The sequence below is a fragment of the Nyctibius grandis genome, chromosome 3 (genome assembly GCF_013368605.1).
Source record: "Nyctibius grandis isolate bNycGra1 chromosome 3, bNycGra1.pri, whole genome shotgun sequence".
Taxonomy (NCBI): Eukaryota; Metazoa; Chordata; class Aves; order Nyctibiiformes; family Nyctibiidae; genus Nyctibius; species Nyctibius grandis.
Window position 1 is genome coordinate 104,010,439 of NC_090660.1, and position 18,996 is coordinate 104,029,434.

Here is an 18,996-nt window from a genome sequence, read left to right on the forward strand (position 1 = left end):
CTCTGTTATAAGGACGTAAATATTACAGGCACATGGTAGAAGAGACTGTTACTGGTGTCCTTCCATGACTCCATAAAGTAAAGAGGTTCATGTTTCCTCACTGATACAAAACACAAGTCCCGTCGACCTGAAAACCCCCTGATTTTGCCACTCTGACTGCTATGCCAGGTTCAGTCTATAGCTCTGTTAAAATTACATGCCTACGAACAGGGAGGTGACGGCCAAGGAGAGGTTTTGGAGATGGCTTGAGCTGATTCACCACCTGGATGTTATTGCAGGGGACAGTCTGGGCTTGATCCTGCCCTCTTCCTTCCACCAGCACTGATGCTGAGCCTACTTTGTCTGACTAAACCAGGAGAAAACCATTCCCCCGTAGCAACCGGGGTGCCCACTATACGGAACTGCTGCCTTTCAGCAAATACACTTGCAACCGTTCGCTTAAAACAAAATGGAAAATTTGTAGAAAAATAGAAAAGTTGGATTTTTTTCTTATTTTTTTTCTTCCTCTGCTGGGTATCATTGACTTTGATAAGCAGTCTCTGCACCTGGAAATGTTCTTCTGCATGGGGACGTAACTAAACCCTTTTGGGATGTTCACCTGGTGTTTAGGAGGGGATTTTGGTGTGGGTGAACCGAGTGCTTGCTGCCGGCAGTGCCTGGTGCATGGAGCGGCGGAGACGAATGCCCCTGTTTGCATTCTTGCACATAATAAAGTCACTGCTGGAGCTTACTACAGCGCATCATGAGTTTTAACAGGTCCCTTACTGCACTTAACTCACACGGCTGGGTTGTAATAAGCATGCTGAAGTGGAAAAACAGCCCTTTCTTTAAAACAAAAAACACAGGCACAGAAAACACCCTTTGTTTTTTAAAATTAGCTGTCAAAATTTAAGAGATGGAACTCTGTATTCTTCTCTCTTTCCCCCTCTATTTCTTAACTAATTAGCAACGAGTCTCTTAACTTTTTTCATGTGGCTATTAATCATCCGGGGGCTCTCCATCGAAGGGCATGCTTTGCTCGCTGCTGGTTTCCTTCAGCTCATGGTGACTTGTTCTTGCTGCCCTTGGAGAGGAGCTGTGGGCTCAAAGCTCTGCTCTCCACATTGAGGCTGATGCCTTATTTGCTTGGAGCTGGACACGTGCTCAGTACATCATGTTTCTTTGTGTGGGTGATTAAATCCTTGTTTTGTACGAGTAATGGAGTTATCCCTCATCAAGGGATGGGGGAGGATGAATGTGTTTTTCAAGGGATGAGGAGGAGGAATGTGTTTTTCAAGGGATGGAGAGGATGGACCTGTTTTTCAGGGGATGGAGAAGATAGATGTGTTTTTCAAGTGCTGGCCTATGACTTGCGAAATCTGGATGTTCTGCAGGGGTTTGCTGCTAACCTACTGCAAGACCTTCAGTAAGTTATTTGGGGCAAGACCTAAACTTGGTGTTAGGCAATACTCATAGGCAGTCTGCAAGGAAGACACTCTGATTTGAGGGGGAAGCAGAAGGCTGCTGAGAGCCTGGAGTGCAGTGAGCTGGAGAGGGAGGTAGGATCTTCATAGCAGGCAGAGTGCTTAGCCTTAACGACCTGGTGCATTTTAAGGGCAGAGTCCAAGGAACCGGGAAGTTGACTTCTCAGGCATCTCTGCTGAGCACAAGAGTTTGAGCTTCATCTGCGTCTCAAACTGGGAAGCACTGAGACAGTATCTTCTCCTTACATCCACGGATGGAAGGTGCTGAGGATCCTTCATACCATGAAGAAAGATGCTTAAAATGAACATTAATCATCTGACATTGGTTCATCAGTTGTCCCAACCCTTACAACCACACTAGAAAAACTCATGTTTATGTAAAAACACAGCATACGTGGGTGCTGGTCACTGAGCTCTTCCATAGCCCTCAGCTCCTGCTTCCACCCATCTGGGCTTGAAGGCAGATGATGGGATTGATGTGAGTGGTGGTGTATGTGGCAGGGGGGAGAAGTAGAAGGAAGAAAACAAGAAAATGACATTTTTGCTTATTGGGCAGTGAGGACCGTTGGGCTTGTCTCCCAGGAGAAGTGAGCAAAGTACATATTGACACACCTGTGGTGGAGCCGGGACAAAAAGCCCTGCTGCTGCTCCAGGCACTGCACAACGAGGGGCTGGGTCTACGGGGCGAGTCTCATTTCTCTGGTGACAGAGATTTATCTCTGTTTGCATGCTCATGTTTCACAGGTAATTGGTTTACAGAGAAAACCGTTACCTGAAGGATTTTAGGCAGGTGTTCTTGCAGTGGAGAAGTAGGTTTTACAGGCATTCTGAGTGTCATGTAGTCATCAAAGTGGCTGAGGTTCGCAGTGTGATTGGTGGGATGGGAGTTATTTGGGGGGATTCAGATCCTTTTCCAAAAGGTTTTCATCAGCTCAGGGGTTTGGGTCAGACCTTCTCCAGCTTCGGTTCGTTTAATGGGTTAGGGGATGTTTTATTTCCTAACTTTCCCCATCACTGGCAAAAAACTAGAAGCAAGGGCAAGGCAATTCAGATTTATTTTTCCATGAATTAGCAGACTTCAACCTCAGCTCCATCTGCGAGCCTGTCTACAGACTGATGGGTGCCTTGGACTGACTCACGTGCTGGGTTTAGTAGGTAACAACCGAAACACATTGCAGAGGCACCAGATTTTCATGGGCTACGATGTCATCCGGTCCCAGTGGTGTCATCGTTCCCAGGCTTGTGGCAAAGCTGCATCTTTACTGCAGAGAAGGCCATTTTCATTGTTTTCCCTAGGGAGGAAGAAGTTTTGATTCAAAGCAGGTTTTGTACTCGAGGTGATTTAAACGTGATCAAAGTCAGTGGAATTTTATTCAAAGTAAACACGTGATTCTCCTAATCAACCCTGTAAAGAGAGCATCTGGGGAAAAAGTGATGGGGTTTTGTCCGTTTATTTATTCACTTGATTTTTTTTTTTAAATATCTGGTGACGTTTCTGCTGTTTGAGGATAGATAGGACTTTATTGACACAATTAGCGAAACAAATGATTATCACCCCTTTTATTTAACCCTGTGCTATTTGATCTATTTGCTTGCACTTTCATTACTCCTTTGCTAGGTTACGTTACACAATGATATCACCTTCCTGTGCTGCTGCAGCTAAAACAAAGCGGAAAAAAAACCCCCTTTTGGCTCTCAGCTGTTTTTATTACAGATGAACTAGAAAGCAATGTCGGGCAAAGAGTTATTTGAGTTTCCTTTCAGTTCTTGCTAGGCATTATTTCCGGGCCTGGCAATCTCCTGTGTTTGTGCGACAGTTTTCATATCTTAAAATAACAAACAAAAATCCCAGCAACTCTATTCCCAGAACAATTAGTAAAATCAGATTAAAAAAAAAAAACAAACCACAAAAAAAACCCAGATTATGATGGTTTTATATACATCAAATACTAGAATCTTTATGACTAATTCCCTGGGTATTTTGAGCCACTTTGCTGGGATGTGTTTATTTTCTTTGAAAGTAGAGGTGGGAAGCGTGGCTCTGCCTGGTAGGAGGTCAAAGAGGGTGGTTGTACTCAAGAGCCGCATGTTTCTGAGATGTCAGGAGTAGGATCCTGCTGATGGATTGGGCCAGACCTTGGCACGGACTCCTGACAGCGTGATACTCCTGATGGTGTGATGCTCCTGACGGTGGAGGGACATTTTCCTCTGAAATCAGGAAGGCAGGTGGTCCTGCTGACCTGCTGCCTTACAACCCTTTCCATCCTTCCCTTCCCTGGTGGAGAAAACACCTCAGTAGGTTTAGAAGGGGTGGAAAAAAAGGAGAGGAGGAAAACTGTCTCCTTTCCTCTGATAAAAAAAAAAAAGAGGGTTTTGGAAGGATCTATTGATTAGGTGAGAACTTCTTTTCAGTTGCTGGCTTGTTGTTCTCCTCTCATATCACCTGGCACCTGTGAGACATCTGGAGGTGGTGGCCCCATGGTGTGCCTATGCTCAGTGTGACATTCATTTAAATAAACCACACAAATTAAAAAAAAAAAGAAAGAAAAAAGGAAAAAAACCCTAAAAACTTCCTACTGTGCAAAAATAAATCAAAAGATACAAGTTTGCATGGGAATAAGCCTCATCCAGTGTGGTAAGAGCTGTCATGTAACGCCTGTCCCTTTCATCTCTCTGAAGGTTCCAGCCCCATGCTTCCCACCGGTCCGGAGTAACGTTTGGAGGAGCCCAGCAGTGTGGTCCTCTCGGTAGCTCCCAAGGATTTTTAGGAGCATGGGATGTTTGGACCCCCAAAACCCTCTGGAGAATGTTGGCTGCGGATAAAAGCACTTGGAAGTTCCTGCCGTCTTTTAACCCTGTTTTTTCCTGGGTCACCTCGTGTCATTTGGGAAGGAAGCCTCTTTGTCCTGAGGATTATAGCAAACTGATCACTCACTGGAATACCTCCCTTTGCGGTTTTTTTCAAGATGGAGCCATTGCTTTACCCAGCAGAAGGATATTTTTTCTTCTCCCAGAGCTTTTCCAGTGCAGCAGTGCTCAAGTCCAGCAGGTATGTAGATGGTTTTCTCATTCACTAGCCAGTTTGCTTTCCTGATCTTTATTTAGGAGTTCAGTCATTTTGTTTCCTTACTAGCTTCTCCTAAAGATAAGACCTTTCAAAGTCCTTGGTGCTGTGCTCTGAAGGTGGCTTTTCCTCGTTAGGACACAGACCCAGTTTTGAGATGTAGCTTTGTGTGGAGCGGTGGGGTCAGTTTCTCCCGAAGGTTTTGATGCCCAGCCTGAGCCTTGCATCTGAGGGGAGGATGGAGGTGCTCGTTTCTGCTGCTCCTTATTCCTCCTCCTGGATCACCCTGGACTCTCGGGCAGCTGCCCGCTGTGTTTGTAACCCACAGCCGGCACCAGCCCTGTGCAGATCAGCTTATCGGGTTTCATCATCTGGTTTCAAAGGGAATGACACGAGTGTTTAATCCATTTTTCCTCTTCTTAATTTAACAGTATTTCTTCTGAAAAACATTTTGAAGATGATTTATCCCATAAAAAAGGAGATGACTTTAAATTTTAAAATTAAAACTATTCCTATTCAATATAGACATGGATAACTCAATCGCTGTAGCGATAACAATCAAATTTGCATTTTTATAGTCCTTTACAATGAGTTAGATGTTTTTGTGAAGGTGACAAGCTTTTTTCCCATTTTCTCTAATACCAGAACCAGATGATTGTGTTGGTCTCTATGGGTATCAGTTTGCTGCGAAAATCGTTCTTTTTGGCAGTTGCGCTGGTTTGGGTTGAGTCTGCTCGTGTGTGCTGGCGAATAGATCGCTCCTTCTGCAGGGTAGAGAAGTTAGCTCTTTGGATCTTATTTATTTTTACCATACAAATAAGAGGTGCTGAAGGGAGGAGGCTGAAAATGCTTTGCTATACATTTATTCTGCATTCCCATCAGCACTTGTGAGGCATTAAAAGTTTCATCTTCTTGCTTTGTAAGCGTGATTTCGCATCAGATGAAAGGAAGGAAGTGAGGGGGTAGAGCGTGTGCGGGAGGAAACAAAATTGGTCGCCTCACTCTTGAATTTTGACTGCGACCTGTAGGCCAAAGAGAGATGGTAGACAAAGATTGAGGATAAAAAGGTTCTTTGCTTTAACTAGCAGGAAAGTCAAGCTCTTGCTGTGCCTGTAAGAGAGGCTGGAATTAACCACAGGGATTTGGACACGGTAGGTGAAAAGCAGCATCGTGCCGGGTTGGTGGGGATGGTTGGTGATCAAGCCCTGTGCAATGTGGTCATGTGCTGAGACAGAACCTTCTCCAGGAAGACTGCTTGGAGGCTCAGCCCGGCAGCGTCTGCAGGCTCCCACCCCTCAGGGAAGATGGAGATCCGTGGCGTTGGTAGTTGGTAGGCACGGTAGATATACCCCAGATCTTGCGATCAGCGTTGCCCCTTGTAAAGGGAGTCACACGAGGCCTTGCAGGCACACGAGAGCCTGCCAGTAGCTGGAGGCAGCCTGAGAACTAGAGCTTGGCAAAGAATGATGTTTCAGTTGCAAATCTTTTATGGGGAAGAGAAATCACCTTGCGTTTTGTTCAGAGTCGGTCTCATCCTGCACAGACGTGGGGCAGCTTTAAAAGGAGTGTGACTTAAGGGCTTTCCCCTCGGTCAGCGCGAGGACGCGGGCTGGGAGGGCTGCCGCTGGGGGCTGGTTAAAAGATGGACTCCATCAGCATTTGAAATGCTTGCTGGTAAAATAGCAAAAGCCTTTCAGTCAGGGTGCGGAGCGCTGGGTCAAAAAGTTCTTTACGGGGTAGGTCTGTGGACGGATGCATGTTATTAATTAAGAAAAAAAAATACAAAAAGCTACGGTTTGGCTGCTTGTGAGGATAATGTATTTGGGTGTGTGTTTCAAAAGCACATAACTGATTGTAAAAATCACGGATGGGCTAAGTCGGTATTAGCGATGGTTGGATGACAGTGAAAAGCAGCCGTGGCACATTGCAGCGATGTTCTCGTCATGACTAACCCCTCTCACTCTCACCCGAGAGGAATTTTTCAGCATCCAGCACAGACAAGCACTAAAAGTGCAGGTTTGCAGAAGTTTTCAAATCTCTCCCCAGCTGGCAGCAAATAAAGGAATTGAGAGTATTTATTGGTTTAAGGGGAAAAAAAAAATAACCTCAAAGCTATAAAATAAATTTGACAATGAAGCTTTTTTTAGGGAGTCTTACTTTATGGTTTTGTGAGGCGAATGTATCGAAGCCTGGCAGAGGAAGAGGATTTAATCTACAGATGCTGTCTCTTGCTTGATGGTTTCCTGCTTCTAAAATTACTCTCGGTTCTCTGGAATTGGGGCTGAAATTAATTTCAGCTTTCAGTTTGTGGGCAACCTACCTTACCACTTCAGCAGGCTGGATTTGCAAGGATTGGGGGCAGCAAATGCAAATAAGTGCTTTTAAAGGTTCTTGGCTGCCAGAAGTCCATTTGCCACTTTTAAAATATTTACAGCTGAATCTTTGGATTCGCTTATTCCTCTGCTTAGTGGAAGGGCTGAAGCTGCTGATGCCGAAATTTTGCTTTGCTTTTTTTTTTTTTTTAATTTTGCTTTCTTTCCCTGTCCTGCCTGGGGGGGTTTGGAGGAGAGTGTGCCCAGGGCGAGGGGTGCTGATGGACCTGTGCTCATCCTGCTGCTGTTGACCCCAGGACCATGGTTTGGAGGATGTTGGCTTTTGCTTGCTGGGCAGTTAATTGTGGATCTTAGTCCTCAGGTTATGCTAAAACCTTCAGCCTTGTTGCAGCATGCATTTTCACTCCGTAGGGTCTGTTCCTCTCTTGGGGCACTTGCTAACAGCATCTCGGCGTATGCCATTTGTGCCCAAACTTCATGCCCTCGTTGCAGGGCATCTAATTGGCAATGCACAAGGCTGTATTCCTATTTATTTTATTTCTATAAGTAAATAAATAATTATATATTTTTAAAGGTCTGGAATAATCCTGCTAGTGTGTGTTGAATGGTCCTCTATTGTTTCGAGATGTTGCTCGGTGCTTTGTATTGACTAAAGCATCATAGTCATGACTTTCAGAATAAAGATCTTTCTTAATGTGTGATCTTTGCTTTTTCCATGACTTACTATGCACAGTAAATACTTAACTATCTGCTGACTGACTGTGCTGCTTCAGGTTGCAAAGGAGCAGTGAACTATCACAAGACGTATCATTGCTAAAGCCAACAAAGCAAGAGTGTCTGCTCGGCTCCCAAAGCCTTTGCATTGCTTTGAGGGGCTCTGCAGAGCCGAAGGTGTCGACAGGCTGTTTTCCTGGGCTCCCATCTGCTGAGCAGCATTACGTGGATTAATATTGAGGAACTTGTAGTGAAATTTGTCTCACGCCACGAAAATGTAAAGCCTCCAAAGCTGGCTGGCATCCCAAGGCTGCGAGAGGCCCTTGGAGGGGCCGTTGGTGAAGGTGGCAGGATTTGCGCTGTCCCAAAGCCACAAATGGGACATGATCTGAAGAGTTTGTAATTAATTTTTAATCATCTCCAAGCCGATCCTGTTGCTGATTTCGGGCAGCAGACAAAAACTGTCAGTCAGGAATGGCTGCCATGGGGCCAGCCTGCCACCAAGGGAGGGCATCTGCCCAATCTTCTGGTCCTGTGGCATGGAGCCCAGTTCAGAAACACAAAATACTGTTTTGGGCAGTTTTTTATTCTGAGGGTGTTTCTGGAGCTGGAAGCAAATCTTGCACCCATCCTCCTGGTTTTTCCCTGGCAGTTTTTTGGGGATCCTGTGGTTTCGCTGGCCCTGCTTTTGCAGGACACCATCATTGTGCCACCTCCTTTTTACCTTTGCAGTGTCAAAGCCAGGAGGTCAAACCCAAGGCTCCATCAGCAAAAAGGAGACCCGCTGTTAAGCAATAAAAAAATTATATATTTTTATATAAATTATCATAGACAAGTTGTGAGAAGAGGCACTGAGGTGTCCCAGCCCTGGTGCCCCTGGAAGGTGGATCCCTGCCCACTGCCCAGGTGAGAGGTCCAGCTCCAGCCTGGGCTCAACACCCCAGTTTGCCTGGCCGAAAGGGAGTGCTGGGGGCATTCAGTGGGGTGCTGAGCGATGCTGGGACCCCCACGCTGCCCCCAGCTCCCTGTGGGCTATGGGGGCTTTTGCTGCCTTTTGGCTTGGCCACCTCGACAGTGTGGATGTGCCCTCCTGCCAGCTGACAGCATCCTTGTGGCAAAGGGATGCTGAAGTGCCATCGCCCTCCCCGCTGGCACCCTCGGTTTTCATTAAGCTTATTGCAAGGAGCAGCTCTTTCTGCTAGGGTCCCTGTGCAGTTTTATCCAGGGCTGCGTTTATATCAGCATCAGGTGGTTTTCGTTTGACCTTTGCCCTGCTTAAAAATTAAATACCAAGGTACTAGGAAGAAAAGTAATCTCCCAGATAAGCATTTTTCCCCCTGCCCTTCTGTAATTCATGGGGGAGCTGGCTTACGCTGCCTGTGGATGACTAAGGAGGAAATTCTTTTTTGGTTAGGATAATGCTGAAAGTTCACTGGAATTTTTTTTATCATGGGTTTATCACTTCCTCCCTTCGAATTCCTAACTCTTACTCTGCAAGGCAGGAAAAAAAATAACAGTGACCGCAAGTTGTGGAATTTGCCTTCTGTGGAAAAGATGCTGAACACCTAAATAGTGCTCTCGCGTTTGCTATGGTTTGCATGGGGGATTTGCTCCCTATCCAGTTATATAAACAGGCTGGGTAAGTCATGAATATTCTAGCAGCTACCATCTTTCAACTGTGTTTTTTTTAATGTTGGAGTTAATTAATGTTCGTATCTTTTGAATATAGGTGAGAGTAAGCCTGCTCATTGTACAGATGGGGAGGAGGTTTGGATTTATTGCAAGTGTCTGAGAGATGGCAGGGTCAGAGTCAAGTTTATGTGTAAAGAGTTTCTGGTTCATCTTGTTAATCTCCATACCTCCCCTTTTTTATGGAGGGGATCTGGATGCGTGTCTCTAGAGAAGACAAATGGAGTTTGGCCAGAGAGACCCTGCCTTCCGGCTAAACGCCTGTTTATTCTCGCAGCGTTTGCTTCCCGGTGGTGGTACGGTGATGGCACGGTCGATCCTTCTGCAAAGGCTTGACAGTGCTGCTGAAAAGCTTTGACACTGCAAAGCGTTGTTTACTCGTGAAAGTATGATTATATTTTGAATATCTATTATTCATTTCTTGTGCTAAAAGTGACATTATGTCATGAGATTGCTCTTAGATTTCAGAGCTTTGAGGAAAAGCTGTTTTTTGTCCCTCGCTCCCTGTGACAGTGCTGGGAAGTGCTTTACCCTTTGTATCTCTGTAGTCCCCTTTTATCAATTGTGAGTGACAGCAGGAAAGTATAAAAGAGCGCAGAGGAGCTGGTTTTGATGTTCATAAAAGGCTTTGATAAAAGATGCAGCACATAGACTTGATATTATTTCGTTATAAGACCATAAAGCGCTCAGATCCAATATTTATGTACAAAGGGAAAGAGGGGGCTGTATTTTTTCTTTTTTTTTTTTCTTCTTTATTTTTCTTTTTTAGGACCAGGTGAATTAAAATAGAAAAGAGTCTCTCTCCTGTGCCCCAGTAAAAGTTTGCTTTCTTCCATGAAGCATCTATGTCTGTCTTCCATGAAGCATTGTTTTTGAAGGCTCCTTGGTTGTATGCTTGTGCCTTCAACCTCCCGGTTATGGCTGGCTCCATTAGACCCACCAGCCGTGGTGATGTGTGTGGTGAGGTGTGCGCTTCCAATAGTGGATCTCTCCCCTGAGACCCGGAGAAATAAAACATGGGAAAGCCAGGGCAGCTCCTCTCCTTTCTCTGGAAGTCAGGTCACAGTAAAGGCATCTCTTTAATAAGTAGCTTTGCTTGCTCTGTAGAGATGAGAGGCTGTGTGCAGGCTGGGTAATTGGGGTTTTACTGATGAAAGCACTTGTCACTATTTCCAGCTTCCATGTTGCAGTCTCCTCTTTAATCTCTGCAAGCATGGCTTGCTTGCGGTGGGCCTGTGTACTCATGCATATTCATGTGCATGTGCATGTGAGCACATCCATAAAACTTCATCAGGTGCCTTCCTGTGTGCATGTGCGTAGGCACACCCGGATAGAAAATACGTGTGAGGAGGAGTGCGGGTAGTACATGCACGTATGGCATTGACACGGCCATTTGCACGATTGGGTTCTTCATCCATGCAAGGGCCTTCAAGCTGATATCGACACTGCTAATGATGGCAGCGTACAAACCTAACCTTGAGATCCACCTGATGACAAAAGTCATCCTCTTGCTCGACACCACATTTCCTATTTTATTGGGGTGAAATGCCTGACACCCTGTGCAGGGGAGAACAGGTCCTGTTGTCCCCTGGAGAATGCCACGACAGAGCAGCGTTGCCAAGTCCAACCTTGCTGCAGTGGTGATGAAGAGTTTATCTCAATGGGATGAGCACAGCGATAGCTGTCAGTGGGGGTTTTGAGTTCTTCAGCAACATGCAGCCATCCAAGGGGCTGTTCATACCAGGTGCTGGATTTGAAGTAGCTGGACTTGGGCAAAGACATCCCAACCTCTTACCCATCTGAGGTGTATGAGCACCTGCTCAGTTCCTCATGCAGGAACTTATGTGAAACCATAAAAACGAAGGGAATTACCAGCCTTGGGCAGTCATTGGAAGATGCTGAGAAGCTTGGGTGGTGTCTCCCTGCCTCCGCTGTTCCTCTGGGAGCTTGCAAAGCTGGACACTGAGCATCTACAGGGTGAGATGCTCCTTTGGGAATTGCTGTAGCACTATGGCTGCTTGATAGCCTCGCCTCTTGTGTGCACCTTCTTGGTGGTGAGTCCCCAGTTATATCCCAAATGGAAGAGTTCAGGAGTGTTTAACGGGGCCACACATAACTTTATGGGATGAATAGATTGAAGTCACCACATCTGAAGTACAGTCTAATTTTTTCCTTGGCCGACCCATGAAACTGTGTAACATCACATGCCAGAAGGTGCTGTCATCCTCTGCTGCGTGACTTGTTGGACTTGGCTAGCTTATAGCAGAAGTGTGTCAGCACATACAGGTGTCTTTTCGACTCTTGACAGGTTATCCAGTTAGCCAAGAAGTTTGGATATCCTCAGTTATTCTGTAAGGTATGGGAGGACTTTGTAATTTCATTGGAGTGGACACTGTGGTAAGTTGGAAAAGCTATTGGTGAATTCAGGAGAGACAGAAGGGCCAGGTCAGGGTAGGACTTGTTGAGCCAGAGTGACATAATGCCCTGCCCCACCTGCGGCTGGTGGGTTGCATGGGCTTGGACACTCAGAGGTGTTTGCACACTGCCTTGGTGCACGCTGTGAAGCAGCTCAGGTGCTTCAGTTGCATTTCCAGAAGCAATCCAGCCACCTCGCTGTGAGTCGGGGAGGAGCAGGCTCCGGAGCACGTCGGGGGCTCCCCAAAACCTGGGGCTCTGTGAGCTCATTGAGCAGAGCTGTGCCAAAGCATCTGATGAAACGTGGCCCTTGGCTGGCGAGAGCTGCAGTTCCTCTTCTTTTGAAGGAAGCTGGGAAAGGCGCCCCAAAACACCCACTGGAGAAAGTGTCCAGATGAAAGGTCTGGTAAGCGTCAGGGTCCCCTCTGTCATGTTTTCAGGCTCTTCTGTAATCAGCTGTCGTTTCGGGATCTGGGCATATTGGACCTCAGTGAGTATGGATTGAAACTTAAACAAACAGTGACTCTTCTATAAACATTTAGCTCGCACTGTTTAGGAGCTGCTGGGAGCAGGAGACAAAATAAATTCAAAGTTCATGGCTGTCTAAAAAAGCTATCGGAGGATGGCACTCTGTCACTGGGTCAACTGTCACGTAGGTTTTGAATAGTTATACCTCTTCTTTCTTTTTTTCATGAAGGATGTATTTAAGCATCCTTTGCAGAGACATAAGGTTGCACTCTTCCAGTGTTTACATGGCTGCATTGGGGATTCAAATCAATGCAAAGGTCTTCTTCAGCTTGACCGGTTGAGCTGGGTGCCCAAGAGGAGCCATGGTACAGAGTAAATAGGTGATGTTCCCTGGCCCCACACATCTTTCTTTGCAAATTTGGACTGATCATCTAAAGTACATATATCTGGGATGTGTCTCTGAGTGTGTGCTTTTATCTGGCCACCTTGATACCAGGACAGCGGCTTGCGCCTGGGCTGGCTGCTGATGAAGGAGCTGGGGTCCCTGGTGGGGCTTGTGTAGACAGCAGTAAATCTTGGGCTGCCACATTGCTCCTGCTCTTGCAAGAGCCTCGATAGCGAGGTAGACCTATCCCTGTCAGCCTTTTTTTGCCTCTTAAATACAAAGATAATATCCTTTTTTTGCTTTGCAGAGCTCTTGCAAGAATGGGAAAGAATGAAACGTGCTGATAAGAAATGGTATCAGTAGCCGAGATGGGCAGAGGCACGTGTGCTTTGTATAAGGAGGGAGACTTCACCATGCACAAGAGTCTGGGATTATTGATTAAAAAGAAGCAAAAAGATCATTCATTGATTATTTTTTTTCTTTCTCCCCTTGCGCTTCTGATACGAAGTACTTGCAGTTGGACTAGATAATGGTTGTGGGTCCCTTCAAACTGAACTATCCTATCCTATCCTATCCTATCCTATCCTATCCTATCCTATCCTATCCTATCCTACTAATACAACAATAAACACAAAATATTTGGCTTTGCAACTGCTCGCACCACCCCTGCCCCTGGTTGCAGCATTCTGGGGCATTCTGTACCGGGATGCTCCATCTTCCCTGTCCCCAAGGTCAGCTGCTTTGCCTGGAAGATTAATCTTGGAAGATTAATGGCAGAGGAGCACATGCTGGGGAAGGATGGGTAAGAAGGTAAATTCCTCCTTTGCCAGCTTGTTGAAACCACTTTTGGGGTTTGAGAGAAAATGTCAGTGTTTGAGTTGGAGGTGGCGGCGAGCATGATGGTTTTTCTCTTTCAATAGCTTCTTTTAGAGCCCTTCCTAATTTAAAAGGAGGGGTTTAAATTATTAATGGTTTGCCTCCGAAGCAGAGGGATTCCAAAGCCTTTGGCAAATCTGTGCTAAAGCATCTAACATAGAAAAGAGCCTCGTGCTTTTTCCCAACTCCGTCTCTGACAGAAGCCCCTCCTTGTGTCCACGAGAAGCACTAAATCTGCGGAGGTGGACAAAGAGCTTGATTTATGTAGAAGGTAATTTTCTCCAATGGTGTTTGGCCAGAAAACATAAAGATGATAATGATTTTTATTTTTTGGCGTAGCCTTTGCCAATCTCTGTGTTTCTGCCTGTTACTGAAGCAACACTCTGCCATGGATGAGTGCCAGCTCTGGGTCTGGGATGCTCGGGTGCTGCCTGTGAGGGATGGGTGCCCTTATTTGGCCTCAGTCCCTGCAGCATCCTGGAGGTGAGAGGCAACTGAGGCTTCAGACATTGATACTCACCAAAGCTCTAGTTAGAGCTCAAGCCTCCAGTTAGATTTATGACATATTTGCCCGCTAAACCTCCCCATTCACTTCAGGTATTTGTCCTGATTTTGTCCCAGATCTCCTTCTTGCTACTTGAACTGAAGAATAAAGTATTATAACTTTGGCTCGGGGCAGCTGTCCAAGGGATATATTGGGATACACTTGGCCTTTGAAAAGAAGGACTTCAGTCTCCAGCCCTGTCAGTCCCTCTGGCTCCTGGAAGTTTCCCTTCCAAATGGTTACTTCAAACCTCAGAGAAGTAGTTTGTGTTTTTTCAGAGCTATGATTAATACGGTTTTTACACGTCGTTGCAAAATGCCACACAATGAATGAGACTGGCAGGGTGGTGGTTTATGGCAGGGGAGGGAAAAAAATCATCAAACAAATGCTTTCAGATGCTGTTTTGGAAGAGTGATGTGTGTGTGTGTGTGTGTGTGTTTTATAATCTCCTGCGAACTGTGGGGTGGCGTTCCTATTAAAAGGAAGAGGAAAAAAAACGGCTTAAACCTCGTCTATGGAAAGAATGTCAGAAATAGTTGAGAAGTTGAGTAATTACAGTCTTTTTTGCACCAGGTCAGTGAAAGCTAATTTCACGTGGAGGATTGCAAGTACATTTTTGCAATTACAGAATCACAGGATGGTTTGAAGCTGGAAGGCACCTCCAGAGGTAATCTGGTCCAACCTCCCCGCCCAAGGTGGGCTACCTATAGCCAGTTGCCCGGGGCCACGTCCAGTAGCTTTGGAATATCTCCAGGGATGGAAACTCCACAACCTCCCTGGGCAAGCTGGGCCAGTGCTCGGTCACCCTCACAGTAAAATTAGGCATAGTGCGTTGTATTTCAGCGAGCCGGTCATAGGTTCTTGCTCATTCCTGGTGCAGCTTGGAAAGTTTGGGGGTGCGCGTGTTGTTTTGATTCGGAGTTGGCTTGAGTGTGCGGGGGATGTGGGTCTGCAGCTGAACCCTCTGGCTCGGGCTCTGCAATGCTTGGTTAGGGCTTGAGAACCCATTGGGCTTGGTGCAAGGTGCCAGAAATGGTCCCCTTGCTAGGAGGCTTGCTGCATGATGTCCGAGAGCTTGTGGTCCCTCTGGCTTGGTTTTGAGGCTGTGCCTGTAGCTGACCCTCCAGCTAGTTCCAATGACTTTTGCTTCCCTTCCCTCGACACCGTGTGCCTGTTCCCAGTCGGTGAGTCACTTTGCCACAGGAATCTGTGACTCATTTATCAGCATAAAAGTCAGGCGAATTACACCTTTGAAGTGCTCAGCATCAGCGGAGCTGTAGCATCAGGTGCTTCCCCAGAAAGCCCTGTCTTGGTGGCAGACCCCGAGGAGAAGAGGCCGAGGAGTTTATTGTGGCTGCGTGCCCAACGTGTCCCCATCTTGGGGACACAGAGGATGCTAGTGCACATGGGAGGTCACCTAAACCTGTGTGAGGACTTTGGAGTCAGCACAGATTTGCTTCCTGGTGGCTTCTTGTGGAAGGGGAGACCTTGTCACTCTCTACAACTACCTGAAAGGAGGTTGTAGCGAGGTGGGTGTCAGTCTCTTTCCCCAGGTAACAAGTGATAGAACAAGAGGAAATGGCCACAAGTTGTGCCAGGGGAGGTTTAGATTGGATATCAGGAAAAATTTTGTCATGGAAAGGGTTATCAAGCATTGGAACAGGCTGCCCAGGGAAGTGGTGGGGTCACCATCCCTGGAGGTATTTAAAAGACATGTAGATGTGGTGCTTAGGGACATGGTTTAGTGGTGGACTTGGTAGTGTTAGGTTAATGGTTGGACTTGATGATCTTAAAGGTCCTTTCCAACCGAAACGATTCTGTGATTCTATGATCCCTCACACGTGGAAAACAAAAGCAAAGCCTAAGACTATGCTCGGGATCTGGTTCCTCTGCGTGGTCTCTAGTGTTTCCTCCTGTCCTTCCCCCATGGAAACAGTAGCCGATGTTTGTTGTCCTGGGTGCATTTTTTTTTCTCTAAGCCACTTTCTTTTCATGCCGTTTTGGGTGCTGATAAGTGAAGGGAATGGCAGGAATGAGATGGTGGCTCCCAGTGAATGCTCCCGCTGTCCACAGATGAGTCCCATCAGCATGTTCAGCCCTCGTGCCAGTGACAGGGGTGTTTTCTCATTAAAAATAGACCACAGACAATGCCACTTCCCGAGGACTGTGATTTATCATTTAATAACAAGTGGTTACTCATTTCCTTCGGAAAACTTTCTGGAAGTGTTATTTTGCTTTCTCCCCTTGCTTCCTTTTTTTTTAATTTCCTTCAAAGCCCTTCAGAGCCACCTCGTCTGTTAAATGAAGTGTTCCCTTTTCAAGTGGAAATCATATTTATGGTTTAAAGATCATGAGTCTTAACCCTTTGGGCATGAGCTTTTCTTTGTAAGCTTCTGCAGCCCTGAAGTCCTAGCTCAGCCAAGAGAAATAGCAACGGAGGGACAGCTGGGTAGGTGAAACTTGAAGAAAAACGGTGATGCTGATCCTGAATGTGGATGATCTGACTTTAAAGAAAATTTCAAATAACTGCAGAACTCATATCGTCTGAGTTGCCAGATACCTGTGATACCTCCTGGTGTAGCAAGTTCTCCTGAAGGATGGAGAGCTTGCAGCAATACTAGGCAAACTCATACAAAGTCTGGTATTTTAGTGACTTTACCAAAAAGCATGCTGAAAGCTGTTGAGTAGTTCTTGAGGAAATCCTGACAGCTCGATAAACAAACTTGGGAAATGTGCTGAAGATGAAATCATCGTAAGTGGGTACTTAAGAATCTAAAAGAAATGGTTCGCTGTTGGGTCAGGAAGGCATTTTGAGGGTAAGGAGCAGATTAGATGGTAGACTGCAGAGGATACAGAAGATGAAATGCAAAGAGAGACATTGCAAGTGCTTTAGGTGGTAGCAACTTCTCTTACAGTTGTCTTAATGAGCTGCAGAGGTAGTTTGAAAACAAGAAAAATAAATTCAGGAAAGACAAGTGCAAAACAGCGCTCTTGGAAATTGGATGCACGTAGCCAAAATGAGCAGTAACAGGTTAACTGCAGAAAGGGATCCGCGAGCTGCAGTGAATCACAAGCTGGTTGTGAATCAACAGTCAGATGCTGTTACAACAAAGGCTGATCTTGAATAGCCCACAGAAAAATGGCAAAGGTAATAATTAAATCTCGGTTGTCATATAAAACCTCACTTGAAATACAGCACCCAGTCTCAGCTCCTCTATTTTTAATATGAAAGCAGGTGGCTTGGGAAGATGAAGCTTCTGTTTGGGAAACTTCATTTATGAGGAATAGCTGGAAGATTTGCATATGTTAAACCTAGGGGAAAAAAAAAAACCCAACCCACAGGTGTCAGGCTGTGGTTTGATGGGATGCTGTCTTCAGCAGTAATTTTGGAGCCAGCTGCCTCTGCTGTCCTAGTGTTGGCTGTACTGCAGCTCGTCATGTGGTCAGTTGTGTAGCGACAGCCTGTATGTCTCCATTATGAGCTGGGACAAGGAACTTCTGTTAGTATAGAAAAAGCTGAAAAGCATCCCCAGAATTATTTCAAAGTATGGCTATGCAGTTTTGGCCAGTCAACAGACAGCTTGTAGGAGGAAGGGAGGAGGGCAGGGAGGGAAGAGGTGGTTGAGCACCTGGTAGAGCTAGAGCTCTCCATGTCTGAGGACAGGACTAGAAGAAATTTACGTACAGGGAAGTGCTTCTCTGGATGCTGTCTTCCAGTGCATCATCTCCGTTGTGCCTGGTAGCAGCGGGGTAGGCTGGCATTTCTCAAAGCGTAGGTTCCAGCTCCTGGTGGTGGTGTTGAAGGAGAATGAACGATGCTGGAGCTGGCCCAAAAAGCGTTAGAAACCACTTTGTTAGCAGCACAGCAGCCCTTCCCGGATGGTGGGGCGAGCAGTGCTCATCTCTGGGAGCTGCAGCCGAGTCCTGCGACCTTCTTGGCAGAGCTGCGTCAGTGTTGCCTTGGAGAGCGGCATGAAGACAAACAAGCCAAGAGAGGGTTCGGAGCTGGGTGGCGGTTTGAGGTCCCTTCTGGCCCAGTGTTTCTGCAGTCCTTGCATCCAGATTTTGGCATGGCTTCTGCCCCCGTCAGTCCTGCTGAGGCCAAGTGTCCCAACACCTCCTGCTGTTCTCAATCCAAATTTCTGACGTTACTGCATCACACTTGTTTTTTTGGCTCTTGGGAGTAGTTTGGTTGACCACAAATTGGTCACTGTGCTCTGATGCAAGCTGATGATTTCCTCCCCTGCGGATGCTAAACCAAATACCCCTGCAACTGCCGTCTGACGGTGATGTTACTCGGCTGGTGTTCGCAGCCGGTGGGAATGCTCTGGAGCCACGCAAGCCTAGATGATTCGAGCTGATACTTACGATTAAACGCTAAATGCCTGGTCTGTTCTGCCCTACCAGCTGTGCCCCCCAGGGAAAAGGGGGATTTTATTGCAAGAAGAAAGGATATTCAGGTATTGGTTGGTTGATAATAAGAATGCATAGCATCAAAGCTGAAACAGCATGTGCCGGGTTCTAAAATCACAGGAGGATATAAAAGTGCCTTGAAGAGGAAGATCATAGATAGGCAGACGTCCTGGATACACCTGGTCTTTTTTGTAGGCTGCAGAGCTTTCCCCTGTGGTTTGCAGGCTTCCCTTACCTTGCTGCATCCTGCACAGCGCAGAGCACAGCGGCTGTGCCTGCTGTCTCAGAGGGTGTAGATGTGAGACTTGCTAGGAAGACGTAGGCTTCAGTTCTAGGGATGTTGATGCTAAAATTCACCTAAAAAATGCATAAATGCTTGCTATGCTTACTGGTGACATGTGTGACATGCTGGTGCTGAATCTGACTGGGGCTTACACTGGGAATTAGCCAAATCCCCAGGCGGTTCCTACTCACCACATAATATCAAAAGGAGTGACCACCAAATGAAGTCTGCTGGATGGCGAGCTTGTGGCAGGGCTGGGGTGGCAGGACAGCGGATAGCAGACTTCAGAGCCCTTCAGTATGGTCAGTCGAGTTGTAGTGGCATCTTGGGGACGTGTCTTTGGGCATGC

The 18,996-nt window shown here is 46.4% G+C and overlaps 1 long non-coding RNA gene across 3 annotated transcripts in view; it reads left to right on the forward strand.

Annotated features, from left to right (window-relative positions):
* The window catches only part of LOC137661569 (uncharacterized), a 67,158-nt gene that overhangs the window by 35,182 nt on the left and 12,980 nt on the right, over positions 1-18,996 (forward strand). For all 3 annotated transcript variants that reach the window (XR_011047880.1, XR_011047882.1, XR_011047881.1), the window contains one exon: positions 4,143-4,512. This is a non-coding gene — a long non-coding RNA (uncharacterized lncRNA). The remainder of the gene's footprint in view (positions 1-4,142; positions 4,513-18,996) is intronic.